Source organism: Arachis duranensis, chromosome 9 (genome assembly GCF_000817695.3).
Source record: "Arachis duranensis cultivar V14167 chromosome 9, aradu.V14167.gnm2.J7QH, whole genome shotgun sequence".
NCBI lineage: Eukaryota > Viridiplantae > Streptophyta > Magnoliopsida > Fabales > Fabaceae > Arachis > Arachis duranensis.
The window spans coordinates 38562031-38570614 of NC_029780.3; the positions used below are offsets into that span (position 1 = coordinate 38562031).

Below are 8584 nucleotides of genomic sequence, written 5' to 3' on the forward strand. Positions count from 1 at the left end.
GTTACCTGAAACTAAAGATCGATCTCGGGCGAGATCTTTTATGCTGGTCAGAGCTGCGGAGTCCGATTTGATGGTGGTCAGAGTCGGTGTGTCTGACTCGTTGGACTTGGTGATGATGCTGATCCTTCGTCCCCGGAGGGTGGGGGATACCTACAAGGGACTCTGATGCTTAAGTTAGCAAGGGTATTAAGCAGGTGTTGAGTAGATTCGGAGTATGAGTTATACCTGGGTGTTCCAGTGTATTTATAATGGCGTAGGGTGACCTTCTTAGATAAGATAAGTTAGTTATCTTATCTTATCTTTTGTTATCTTCAAGTGAGGTCATCTTTATCTTCAAGGAAACCACCCTTCTCTCTGTAGGCTTGGGCTGCCTTAGGATTGGGGGCGTGTTCCTTTATTTGGGCCCTTCTTTGGGCTTTCCTGGTGATTTGGCTGAGCTCTTTGGAAAAAGGTCGGGCTGCCCTGACCTAAAGAGGTCGGTTGCTTGGTTTGTCGAACATCCCGGGTTGGACAGCTCGACCCAGGGTATGAACACATTCAGACTTTGAGAAATCATGTTGACTTGCTGAGTCAACATTTTGTTCTGAGCCAATATGGTATTCAGAGCATCAATTTCAAGAACTCCCTTCCTCTAAGGCGTCCCATTACTCACGAAATTTCTCTCAGAAGTGTACATGAATTGGTTGTTTGCAACCATGTCAATAGGTTCTTGAGCTTCTGCAGATGTTTTCTTTAGGTGAATGGATCCACCTGCAGAATGGTCCAGTGACATCTTAGAGAATTCAGATAGACCATAATAGAATATATCTAAAATGGTCCACCCTGAAAGCAGGTCAGAAGGGCACCTTTTGGTCATCTGCTTGTATCTTTCCCAAGCTTCATAGAGGGATTCACCATCTTTTTGTTTGAAGGTCTGAACATCCACTCTAAGCTTGCTCAACTATTGAGGAGGAAAGAACTTAGCCAAGAAGGCCGTGACCAGCTTATCCCAGGAGTCCAGGCTATCTTTAGGTTGTAAGTCCAACCATATTCTAGCTCTGTCTCTTACAGCAAAAGGGAAAATTATGAGCCTGTAGACTTCAGGATCTACTCCATTAGTCTTAATAGTCTCACATATCTGCAAGAACTCAGTTAAGAACTGATAGGGATCTTCTGATGGAAGTCCATGGAACTTGCAGTTCTGTTGCATTAGAGCAACTAGTTGAGGTTTCAACTCAAAATTGTTTGCTCTAATTGTAGGGATTGAGATGATTCTCCCATCAAAATTGGAAGTAGGTGTAGTATAATCACCAAGCATCCTTCTTGCATTATTGTTGTTAGGTTCGGCTGGCATATCGTTTTCTTGTTCGAAAATTTCAGTAAGTTTGTCTCTGAATTGTTGTATTTTAGCTTCTCTCAGTTTCCTCTTCAGAGTCTTTTCAGGTTCAGGATTAGCTTCAACAAGAATGCCTTTTTCCTTGTTACTGCTCATATGAAAAAGAAGAGAATAGAAAAGGAAGAGGAATCCTTTATGTCACAGTATAGAGATTCCTTTATGTTAGTAGAAGAAGAAAGGAATAGAAGAAGGAAAAGAGTTAAGAATCCAAACACAAGGGGGAAGATAGGTTCGAATTCTTGAGATGAAGAGAAGTGTTAGTAAATAAATAAATAAATAGAAGAAGATGAGAGAGGGAGAAATTCGAAAATGAATTTTGAAAAAGGGTTAGTGATTTTCAAAAATTAAGAGAAGAAAAACAATTAAAATTAAAATTTGAAACAATTAGTTAATTAAAAGAATTTTGAAAAAGAGGGAGGTAATTTTCGAAAATTAGAGAGAGAAAAGTAGTTAGGTGGTTTTGAAAAAGATAATAAACAAACAAAAAGTCAATTAGTTAGTTGAAAAAGATTTGAAAATCAATTTTGAAAAGATAAGAAGTTAGAAAAGATATTTTGAAATCAAATTTTTGAAAAAGATATGATTTGAAAAAGATATTTTAAAAAGATATGATTGAAAAAGATATTTTGAAAAAGATTTAATTTTTAAAATTAAAATTGATTACTTGACTAACAAGAAACTAAAAGATATGACTCTAGAATTTAAAGATTGAACCTTTCTTAACAAGAAAGTAACAAACATCAAATTTTTGAATCAATCACATTAATTGTTAGTAAAGTTTTCGAAATTTTGAAATAAAGATAAGAAAAAGATTTTGAAAATAAAATTTAAAATTTTCGAAAATAGTAAAAAAATGAAAAAGATTTTATTTTTGAAAAAGATTTTGAAAAGATAGGATTTTTAAAATTGAAAATTTGACTTGACTTATAAGAAATACCTAAGTTTAAAAAAAATTTTGACTAAATCAACTCAAATTTTTGAAAATTATGAGTAAAATAAGGAAAAGATATATTTTTATTTTTGAATTTTTAATGATGAAAGAGAAAAACACAAAAATGACTCACAACATGAAAATTTATGAATCAAAACACATAACGTATGCAAGACCACTATGAATGTCAAGATGAACACCAAGAACACTTTGAAGATCAAGATGAACATCAAGACTTATTATTTTGAAAATTTTCAAGAAAAGAAAAACATGCAAGACACTAAACTTAGAAATTTTTAATACTTAGACACTATGAATGCAAAAATGCATATGAAAAACATCATGCAACACAAAACAAGAAAGTATGAAGATCAAACAAGAAGACTTGTCAAGAACAACTTGAAGATCATGAAGAACACATGCATGAGTTTTCGAAAAATGCATAAATTTTAAAAACATGCAATTGACACCAAACTTACAATTTGACACTAGACTCAAATAAGAAACACAAAAATATTTTTGATTTTATGATTTTGCAAATTTTTTTGGATTTTTTTTTTGAAAAACGAAAAAGAAAGAATTTTTGAAAAAAAACGTTTTGAATAGAAAATTACCTAATCTGAGCAACAAGATGAACCGTTAGTTGTCCAAACTCGAACAATCCCCGACAACGACGCCAAAAACTTGGTGCACGAAATTGTGATCATCAACAATGGCGCCAAAAACTTGGTAGCGCTCTCAAACGTGAATCACACTTTGTCACAACTTCGCACAACTAACCAGCAAGTGCAATGGGTCGTCCACGTAGTAAACCTTACGCGAGTAAGGGTCGATCCCACGGAGATTGTTGGTATGAAGCAAGCTAGGTCATCTTGTAAATCTCAGTTAGGCAGATTCAAATAGTTTATAATGGTTTTCAAAAATAGTAATAAATAAAGTATAAAATAGATGAAAAAGATACTTATGTAAATCATTGGTGGGAATTTCAGATAAGTGTATGGAGATGCTTTCTCCCTATTGAATTTCTGCAATATACTGCTTTCTTACCTTCAATCCTTCATACTCCCTTCCATGGCAAGCTATATGTAGGGAATCACCGTTGTCAATGGCTACATCCCATCCTCTCAGTGAAAAAGGTCCAAATGCTCTTGTCACAACACGACTAATCATCTGTCAGTTCTCGATCATGTCGGAATAGAATCCATTGATTCTTTTGCGTTTGTCATCACGCCCAACAATCGCGAGTTTGAAGCTCGTCACAGCCATTCAATCCCTAAATCCTACTTGGAATACTACAGACAAGGTTTAGACTTTCCGGATCCTCAAGAGTGGCCGCCAAAGGGTTCAAGCTTATACCACAAAGATTCTGGGTAGGGAATCCAAGAGATACTCGCTCGTTCTAAGGTAGAACGGAAGTGATTGTCAATCACGCGTTCATAGGTGAGAATGATGATGAGTGTCACGGATCATCACATTCATCATGTTGAAGTGCAACGAATATCTTAGAATAAGAATAAGCTTAATTGAATAGAAAATAGTAGTAATTGCATTAAAACTCGAGGTACAGCAGAGCTCCACACCCTTAATCTATGGTGTGTAGAAACTCCACCGTTGAAAATACATAAGTGATGGTCCAGGCATGGCCGAATGGCCAGCCCCCATAAACGTGATCAAAGGATCATAAGGTGAACAAAAATAATCCAAAGATGTCTAATACAGTAGTAAAATGTCCTATTTATACTAGACTAGTTACTAGGGTTTACAGAAATAAGTCTAAATGCAGAAATCCACTTATGGGGCCCACTTTGGTGTGTGCTTGGGCTGAGCTTGAGATTTACATGTGCAGAGGCTTCTTTTGGAATTAAACGCCAAGTTGTAACTTCTGTTTGGCGTTTAACTCTGGTTTGTGATGTGTTTCTGGCGTTTTACTCTAGAATGCAGCATAGAACTGGCGTTGAACGCCATTTTACATCATATTGATTCGAATAAAGTATGGACTATTATATATTGCTGGAAAGCTCTAGATGTCTACTTTCCAACGCCATTGAGAGCACGCTATTTAGAGTTCTATAGCTCCAGAAAATACATTTCGAGTGCAGGGAGGTCAGAATCCAACAACATCAGCAGTCCTTTGTCAGCCTTCTATCAGAGTTTTGCTCAGGTCCCTCAATTTCAGCCAAAAGATACCTGAAATTATAGAAAAACACAAAAACTCATAATAAAGTCCATAAATGTGAATTTTGCATAAAAACTAATGAAAACATCCCTAAAAGTAGCTAGATCCTACTAGAAACTACCTAAAAAAAACTCCAAAAAGCATATAAATTATCCGCTCATCCCGCACATAGACACATGCGCGCGCACAAGAATGAAAAGGGTTGGGGTTCACGTGCACAGGCTGTGCCAATGCTCCCACCAGAAGGGATGCAAGTTGGCATGCGGACGCACAAGCCTGTGCGGCCGCACAGAGAGCGCGAAAAGAAGGTTGCGTGCGTACGCACAACCACGTGCGCACGCACTAGGTGCAAGAACATAGGGATGCGCACGCACAAAAGGTGTGAGCGCTCCATGTAGAGGGCATGTATACGAGTGTGCATACGCATGGATCGGTGCGTACACACAGGACGCATAAATAGAAATTGCGTGCGCACGCACAAATGCCCTATTTTCAAAATTTTTTTCTTTCAAAATCTAATGCACTCAACCTTAGCTTAACCAAAATTCAACTCCAAACATTTAAAAATCCATAAATGCATGATCCATATGAAAATTAACCTTCCAAACTCAAAATTAAGCAAACCTAAGCTAGCTAAGATAAGCAAAAATGCAAGAAATCAAGACTAATAACAAAGAGAAGGGGTAAGAATGATGTTACCATGGTGGGGTATCTCCCACCTAGCACTTTGATTTATAGTCCTAAGTTGGACTTTTTGAGGAGGCTCTAGCTAGGATGGCTTGTGTTTCCACTCCTCCTTGAACCTCCATCCATGCTTGGTCCTTAAAGCTCATTCGGAATCCCATATTCTAGTTTTTTGTTCTCCGTCTTGCGGATTTTTATGCTCCAAGCCGGATGGACAAGTTCACGATTGACCCTTGAAGTACCTCAACACTCTCCGTAATCCACTTAATTGTGCTTCACACCATGCTTGAACTCCAAGTCTTAAATTGACTTTCTTGATGAGCCTTGGATTCTTTTTGCAACCCACACTCCTTTCTCCACCATGTACCAACCCAAGAAAGACCTTGATTTGGTAATCCGTCTCCAAGATAGCATATTAGTGGGGGCCAATGAAGCTTATAGGTGAAATTATCACCCACTCAATATGTTCTTAGTTGACAACTCTTTTTTTCTCACCAACATCTTCCTCCTCTTTCCCATCACTCAAATCATAACACGGAGGTTATGAGAAATCTACCTCCATGTTTCTATCAAACTCAATGGGAAGAGACTCATTAGGATCATTAAAGGGATTGATCAAGGAGGACAAAAAATTATCAATGATGGAATCCTCATCTTGATCAATCTCCCTCAACTCCTCCTTTCTATCCTCCGGTTCACATACTTCCCTTTCTTTCTCTAGTTGCCCTTCAAGCTCTAACCCTTCTTCTTTTCCTTGTGGCTTCATGTTCTCCTCCTCACTAGAAGCTTTATTTGATCCTTCACATTCTTCAAGAGAAGTTTCTTGATCGGATGAGCGTAGGAGGACTAAGCGGTTCACCGCTTTGGCTATGGTTGCCACGAATTGCCCTTGTGTCCTTCAGAATCCTTCTTGCTCTTGGAGAAAGGCTTGAAGGTCTTGATGGTCTTGGGTCAAGGGTGGAAAAGCTTCATAATTAGGTAAGAAGGAAGGTTCATTGGTTGGGAAGAAGGTTGGATATGTGGGAGGTAGTTCATGTTGATGAGTATCTTGAGGTGGTGTGTAAGAAGGTGTATGATGGTGGTGGTGTGGTGATTGAAAATACAGTGATTGAGGGTTATGTTGAGGGTAGGGGTCATAGGTATATGGTGGTAGAGGTGTATAGTCATAGTGAAATCTACCATATTCTTGGTTTGGGTATGCATATTGGGGAGGGTATGGTTCATTGTAATATGGAGGAGGTTGCTCATCCCAAAATTGTTGCTCCAAACCCATAATGCAATCCACAATTGAAGTTATCAAATCCTACAAAATTATCACAACCAAACTCCAAACCAAGAGGGTGATAACTCAGAGAAAATGGAAAATAAAAACTAAAGACATCAAGTGACAAAAGAAATAAAATACTAATTATCAACAAAAGCAAACAAACAACCAAAAAGTATGCATTCACACTATTCACATATTTACAATAACCAAAATATAGCACTCATGACGCTAGCTCCCCGGCAACAGTGCCAATTTGATGAAGTTTAATTAGTGTTGATCTAGAATTTCTCAAAATAAGATCACTTTGTTACAAGTATAGCTAAATCAACAACTAACTCTCAATATCAAAGTTTAGATGATATTCAAATGCAAAACATAAACCGAGATCGGGAGTAATTCAACCCCGGGTCGTCTTCCCTAGGAACTAGTGACAACAAGTGCATACAAAATTGGTTGTGAAGATCAAAACGGGTTTTCAATAATAAGGAAGCAAACAAATAAAGAGATAAAATAACTAGACAAAATTGCAATTAATAAACTAATAAAGGAATAAAAGAACTATGTATGCAATATAAACAAGTAAGACTATAAAGTGATGAAAAAAAATAAATGAAACCTTGACTTGGGATGAGTTATGGAATCCCTTCCTTTCCATAACCACACCTATGATAATTATGATGGATTAATCTCACTAAGTCAACCCTTAACATTGAAGGATAAGTCAAGTGAGCATAATTGTTATAAATCCACAAATCCTAGCTAACTTACTAATTACCTTAGTAAAAAGCTAGTGTTAGTGGAAACAATAACAACTAACAACCCAAGAATTATCACTAAATGTTGGACAATATGGCTCTAGTAATCTATAAACTCATTTTTCCCAAGTCAAGGGGTGGAAATTACCCCATAATCAAAATTGGCATTTTATCAAACACATAGAGGGCATAAATATAAAACATGGCAAAATTAGTAAATTGATGAAAGATATGAACCATAAATGCTCAAAATCAATAAAAGCAACTCAACAAACATATAAAAGCCATCAAACATTAAATTAAACAACTAGGAATCAAAATTGCAAGACAATGTAAATGTTGACAAAGGAAATTAAAGTAGAAGAAAGTGTAGAATAAGTAGTGTAATTGAAAGAGACAATTAAAGAAATACTTACAATGTAAATTGTAAAATCCAAAAACAAGACTTGAAGTATAAAATGCTACAACTCCAATTGAGGAGTGGAAGAACTTTGGAGAATAACAAAGAAGCTAACAAGAGGCCAGAAGAGAATGATGAGGACAATAGCAAAGAAGAGGTGACAGCAAAAGGAAAAGACCAAGAGGAGTCCAAAAAGAAAGAGGAGGAACAACAAGCCTCAAAGAAAGGGAAACAAGGCATTATAGCAGCAACTCTAGTTAATCCTCAAAGAGACATTTCACAATTGGAAGCTCATAATAATTGAGCTGCATTCTGTCTGCATAAAACCCCATGAACCAAATTTAATTATCTGCGGAATAAGGACATATGCTTCTCTGTTTTCTTTCATTTATTCTCATGTTTTAGTGCTTGCTTGGGGACAAGCAAGATTTAAGTTTGGTGTTGTGATGACAAGTCATCTTATGCTAGTTTCACAAGTATTTTTCATCTGTTTCATTAGGTTTTATGCACTTTCTTGCACAATAAATAAGTGATTGGAGTGGAATTTTATGTTTATCTTGATTTAATCAAACATCATTAATTTTATACAAAATCATGAGATTTATGCAAGAATTAAGTGAATATTATAAACGATGCAATTTCTTATGATTTTAGTGAGGCTTTGATTACTTGTTTGATTGATTTAGGTGACAAAATGGAGAGGAAGAGATGCATTACAGGGCAACGCTACGTTCAATTAAGGAACGCTACGCTTAGTAGCGATGCACACGCGCACAGGGCGCCTATGCATCGACAATGACTATTAAAGATCCACGTGCACGCACACATGACGCGTACGCATGGATGTGCTTGGCGCTCATTTACAAAGAGAGCGCTACGTTAACTCAGTGAACGTTTTCGGGCATTTTGAGTTTGGGATTGGAAGTTTTACACCCGACGCACACGCACGCATGGCGTGCACGCGTCGATGGAGCATTGAGATGAAGCACGCGCAGG

At 37.0% G+C, this 8584-nt stretch overlaps 1 non-coding gene across 1 annotated transcript; it reads left to right on the forward strand.

Moving 5' to 3' along the window:
- The first annotated feature begins 830 nt into the window (after positions 1-830).
- LOC127742207 (small nucleolar RNA R71) lies at positions 831-934 on the forward strand. The gene has a single exon (XR_008003394.1). It is a non-coding gene; the product is annotated as a small nucleolar RNA R71 (small nucleolar RNA).
- Positions 935-8584: the final 7650 nt, after the last annotated feature.